The sequence below is a fragment of the Etheostoma cragini genome, chromosome 6, assembly GCF_013103735.1.
Source record: "Etheostoma cragini isolate CJK2018 chromosome 6, CSU_Ecrag_1.0, whole genome shotgun sequence".
In the NCBI taxonomy this organism is placed as follows: Eukaryota; Metazoa; Chordata; class Actinopteri; order Perciformes; family Percidae; genus Etheostoma; species Etheostoma cragini.
Window position 1 is genome coordinate 4,819,921 of NC_048412.1, and position 6,479 is coordinate 4,826,399.

The window sequence follows — 6,479 nt, forward strand, 5'->3', positions numbered from 1 at the left end:
AGCTGTTGACATTATAAATTTGTTCAAACTTAACATAAGAAAGGTAGTTAACTAAAAAGTAAAAGGGAAACTCAAGCTCCAAGTATGGATGGCATGGTGCTCTCAACGCGTAGCAAAAACATCCTAAGTCCAAGCATTGACTGTCTTTGGGTGGTGTTCCCGTTTATTATAAAGGTAGAAAAAAGGGGATACTTCACATAAAATAGTATTTCACCTAGTGCTGATTAATGAAATGTTGTGGCGTGTTCACGGCTACGGCAGGGGCGGATTTCGTCATTTTGAGGCCTAAGGCAAGCCCAGGCATGGGGCCCTCCACACCCCATGTTCTCCCCCTTTTCAGTTCTTATTTATCTAAGACAGACATCTTCTCTGTCTGACAGCTGTTTTGGCCAGAGTGCTGGATCATCTTCAATCATAACACATTGATTAGGGTGACTGCTACTCACGGGGTCTAGTTGCTGAGTATTATGTGTGTCACCATCTTCGTCATTGCCATAGTTATCATCACGGACAGTGAAAGCAGCAGTTCCGTAACCATCTCCATTCCAAGGATCCTGTAAGGTTGCCTTGTAAGTGGCCCCGCATAGCTAGAGCAACCTGGGCTGACTATCCTCTTTATCAGTGTTAGCATCGATAGAGCAACCTGGGCTGACAGTCCTCTTCATCAGTGTTAGCATCGCTAGAGCAACCTGGGCTGACACTTCTGGTGGGTAGCTCCTCTTCATCAGTGTTAGCATCACTAGGGCAACCTGGGCTGACACTGCCGGTGGGTAGCTCCTCTTCATCAGTGTTAGCATTGCTATCTAGCGCAAGCACCGGCTTCTTGCTGCTCTTTAGTAACGTTAATGTTCGTCAGGAGCCATCGTGAAAAAGTTTGTTACCTTTGGAAGTTTGCTAAAAACGTTCTGCTTTCTCCCCGCTTCTTATTTTTTTCAGAACCACTTCGGTAGCTTTGCTTCCGTCATTAATAACTGATACTTACCTCAAAATTGCCACACTAATTTCCAGGGCTGCCAACTTTTCCCCAAACCTTGGAGTGAGATTTGGGGGGGCCAACCCATATTTTGCCGTGAACAAAGCAATTTCTTTGGGTTGTCATCCTTCAGGGTTTAAATTGCAATTTGTTATATGTGGGGGAATGGGGCCTTCCCTAGGGGAGTCTGGGGGTAAGCTCCCCCAGGAAAATAAATGAAAAATAAACCATTAAATGGCACTTTCTGGAGAGTTTTTTTGCAAAAAAAATGGAGAAATCAAGTCTTACATGATATGTGCAAAACTGTAGGGTTAAGAGACTTTGTGTTGTTGTAGTATCAACAGGTATTAAGGCATTTAGCATTTACATTATTTACATTATTAACTTCTTATGATATAAGAACTTATCCAGACAATGTGCCTAACATAATGAGCCACATGAAGAGACAGTAGCATATGTCAGCAACAGCTGAGAAGATTTGGGTCTGTGGTGAACAGGTCCAGGGGTCCCTGGTGTAGGGACCAGGGACCCAAAGTTAAATTAATGTTGAGGGATCAACTAAGACCACTGACATTCTAAAGAATGAGAACCACTGAGTTACATAGATTCTTATCCTTTAACCTCTGTGCCAAGGCTAATGTTTGGCCCTCATCCTCTGTGCAGCACTTACTGTATTTACTTTCTGGGAAAATAAAGACTATTTGTTTATTTTATAAAACATCAAATTAATTATTTACAGTTTCATGTAGAGATGCACCGAGGTTAGAGAAGCACAATAGTGGCCCAACGTTGCAGTATAGTATATATAGTATAGTATATATAGTTTTGTAAAATATAGTATAGTATAGCTCAGATGTGTTTCATCAGATTTTTGCTCATGTTTACAAGTTTGTGCACATTCAAAATATAACTCCTCCCATCTCTGTTGTCCGAGATTTGGAGAGTTGTAATATAGTCTGCTGTGCATGTTATTGCTCCGCTGATATGGTAATATCTTACTCGGACCGTCTGCTAGACACAGAGGCCCATTTGGTGAAGGCGTTTGCTGACGAGTTCGTACTCGGGCGTAATATAGTGCACAGTGAGACTTATGTACGGATCCGTAGTGCGGCTGGACCAAAGGTCATGGGCATCATATCTTTGGCCAAATAGTGTGTTATAGCATTGGTGATTTTGGTATGTCTCTTAGAGTTTTTCTCGTACTTTGTGCCACTAGCAAAAGCACTCGCTAGCAAGGCTTGTTTGGTTAACGTTAGCTGTGTTTTTTTGGGGCTATTAGTTTCATGCATTCATCGTAAAGTGGCTTGTGGTGGTTCTTATGCGAATATAAGTTTGTTGTGTTGCCTTTTGAGTGGCTTACCACCATTCTACACAATTTGCATAGTGCATTAGCCTGTGCAGCATCTGTTGGTTTAAAGCCAAAGTATTTCCAGGCTACCGAGGAGGAGGCATTACTTTTGGCCACTAAAGTATTCCTCTTCAACCTCTGTTATTTCATCTTCTCCCTGAGCAACACTCATTTTCTTACTTTTGTGTTCTTTCTTTTGCTCCCTTCGCTCTCTCTTCTTTAGGTCTTTTCTTTTCTTTCGCTTCGTTTTGTCGCTGTCTTCTTCCTGCTTCTGGCGAGAGTAGACGTGTTTTTCCTCCTCTCCCCTCTTATCTTAGCTTGGCTCCTGTCGACCCTGTCTTGTGGAATCTTTTTCTCTTTTCTCTTTGTCCCCTGCCTGCTGTTTTCCTGAAACATTCGAAATGGAATTGATTAACTGGTCACTCAGCGCTATTGACAAGATTTTTTCATCTAAACATGCTTCTCCGGGGGAGCCGCAATGTCCTAGTGGAACGTTCCCTGCAGGCTATGCTCACGATTCCTATTCTCGGGATTGGCAGGTGGTCTGCCTGGACGTGCTCACTGTGGAGGACGTTGAAGACATTTGGATAATTGTAATTCTGTTGGTGAGACTCCTGATCATCGGCCTTGGGGTTTCGTTGACCTATCGGAAAATTGGTAAGACAGCCGCCAGCAAATTCACCCACAAGCTGTCTCGGGAACTTAAAGAGTGCCTACACAGAGTGGTTGAGAGTATGAAGGTTTTACATCTAAGGGCTGACCAGTCCTGTGAACTGTTTCGTAACATCTCAGACCGGATCGTCGAAGCGCAGAAGGGGATTGACACCAACAGGGCCCAGTCGGTGGAGTTGCTTTGTGTGACCACCTGTCTGGCAGAGAAGGTAGATGGACTGCAAAAATCACTATGTGATATGGATGCTCGCATGATGCTGAGGTCCGTAACAATTGAGTGATGGACATTGATTCGGATAAATTCTACAGAGTCAACACACCATACACTCCCCCCCCCCAACCCACACCCTTATCCGTCTGTCTGCCTCGAATTGTGTGTCTTGCTCCCTCTCAAGGCCACCTCAAAACAATCCTTCATGTGTCCACATGAACTGTGTGTTGTCTTGTGCATGTTGTGATGTTGTATTACCATGTTGCTGTCTGCATTGTTTCTTTTCAAGATAAGCGTGTAGTAGCGCTGTTCCATAGCTGCCGCCCGGAGGCTTGCTCCAACCTAAGTCAAATTCCTCGTATGTATACTTGTATGTCATACCTGGCGAATAAAGCTGATTCTGATTCTGGTTGTTGTCTCTGTCTATTTCTTCACTGATTTATGTACCAGCGGAGGCGCAACGCTAGCCAGGCTACGCTCTCCTACGCACTTCCTCTCAATTTTCATTTTCCATCAGAACTCCGTCTGCGTGTCGGACGGGACGCATAAAAATAAATTATCGCGAGACTTTCGATAATGATATCGAGCAACGTGATATCGCGATAACGATACTGATTAGATATATTGTGCACCCCTAGTTTGAGAGTGCTGCCTCACTCTGACTGACAGGAGCAGTCTCCACCATTGCGGCACTGTCAGAGTGGGTGCCTGTCTCTGTCACCTCACAGGGCAATGCTGATGTCGGCTGTGGAACTGGCCTAGGTTGAAGGTGGCGGCGATTTCGCCACAGTACAGCCCCTTGTTGTGTCTTGATGACAAATGATCTTGGAGTGACTCAGGGTCACCGCAGGTGAAGACCATGATTTTTCGTGATCCAACTTGGAGAATACAGTATCTCCAGGCAGCAGGGCAGGAAAGAATCTGGCTCCATGGCGGCGGTTGAAGTAATGGGCCTGTTTTGCCTTTTCCTGCCGGTCCTTTTCTTTCACAGCTGCTAGGTTGGGCCATTTTGGAGCAAGGTTTTTCTCCAAGGAGGGGAGTGTGGTCCTTATTCGCCTCCACATTAACAACTCAGCAGGACTAAAGCCCGTAGTAGAGCAGGGAGTAGACCTATTGCTCATTAGCGCCATCACAGGATCTTCCTGTTTGTGAATTTTCGTAGCGATCTGTACCGCTATCTCTGAGTTTCCGTTGTTTCCGGTGATGAGGACTAGAAGTGCAGTGTTTGAAGTCTAGCTGCCTGGCCAATTCTTGGAACACTGTACCGGAGAACTGGGGACACTTATCACTCACCACTTCATCTGGAATGCCAAACCTTGCGAAAACTGTTTTTAGCTTTTGGATGATTTATCCAGTCGTTCTTAAGGACAGATGCAAAATCTCAATGAATCTGGAGTAGTAATCTGAGATTACCAGGTAATTTTGGCGTTCATGCTCACAGAGATCCATTGCAACTCTCTTCCAGGGTTGCTCGGGAATTGGTGAAGAGATGAGAGGTTGTTTTAGTTGTGTTCTTTTCAACTCACCATACCGCTGACATGATGTTAAAAGTTTGTTTATCTCAGAAGCAAGCCCAGGCCACCACACCGATGAAGATGCTCTCTCTCTGCATTTAATCAGGCCCTGGTGTCCTTCATGGATTTTGAGAAGGCACGACAATCCTGCTTCCTCTTAGAAGTAGCCCATTGTATTCAGACAGCTCTGATTTAACTTGGACAGATGCTCTCGCATCCCCATCCTCTCCTTACGAGTGTTAAGACGGACATTATTTTCTTTCCAGAAGCCATACTTGATCACACACACAGCAATTTGCTTTCCAAATGAGATGCAAAATTTGCTCTCATCAGAAAAGAGGACTTTGGACCACTGAGAAACAGACCAGTTCTTTTTTTCTTTAGCCCAGGTAAGAACGAACAATTCAGAAGAGCTGAAGGCGCTATTGTAGCATCCTGGTCTTCCATAACACCTCTGCTGTGCCACTGGCTGATAGCATCCATGCCACGCCGCGTTGAGGCAGTAATTCATGCAAAAAGGGCCCAAAAAAAGTACTGAGTACATATGCATGATTATACTTTTCAGAGGGCTGACATTTCTGTATTTAAAATCCTTTTTTTATTGATTTCATGTAATATGCAAATTTTCTGCAATTTTGAATTTGGGGTTTACATAATCATCAAAATGATTAGCATAATGTCAGCAAAGGCTTGAAATATCTCACTTTGCATGTAATGAGTCTATATAATATATAAGTTTCACCTTTTAAGTTGAATTACTGAAATGAATAAACTTTTGCACCATATGCAAATTTTTTGAGTTTCACCTGTATATATAAGCTGTAGGATGGGATTCTCATTTTCCTTGAGACTCCTCCATGTACGCTTGTAGTTTCTGATGAAGACAACTCATAATTGATTCAAAGCCAAAACCTGTGCACAAGAGATGGCTTTGGATTCACAAGAAATGGAATGACTAAGAAGAGACGTAAGGGGACTGAAGAAGACCAGAGACCAGAGAAGTGGACGTTTTTTCAGTCAATGTTTGGGATGAGGCATGAAACAAAGCTGTTCCAAGCTAAGCCACAGGATGGCGCTATGAAGTAGTGTGTCTCTCTCAGTACCACACAAGTTGAAACAAAGAGGTCGCTCTAGAGAAAAGGGTTGTTTTTTTTTAGAGAGGGGAGGGGTGGAACTATCTTCCACTGAGGGCTCTAATGTGCTGCTTTTTTTGTTATCAGCCTGATCACATACCTGCTGCGTCCATGGTCTAATCACAAACAAAATCTCAACTAAACTTTTAGGCATGTGTGACTGATAAGAAACTACATTATTGAACATTTTTATTTCTTATCTTTCTTAGTCATCTATATGTTGAAAGCAAACGTAATAAACATTTTTAACTTTATCTTTAAATCTGTGATTCACACAACAACAGGCTTATCATTGCTTTAAGTGTGAAGTGGTAATGTCATCTGTATGGTTGTGTGCAGACACATGGTGGTGGTGTTTCATTTTCTCCCTGCATTTAATATAAAAATATATATATTTTTAGATCATTCAGACATAACATGAACATGCCATGCTTTAAATCAAATGGTCACAAAACCACAGCAACAGTAACACAGAGCAAACTCCTGATTAAGCATGAAACCCATATGTAAGCGGGAAAGCCATATGCAAAGTTCCTAAATACACTCATACACATGTGCAGAGTGTGATAAAACCTAAGGTTAGTATTCCTCAAATACAAGCTGAGACAGATGTTTCCGGAGAGACACA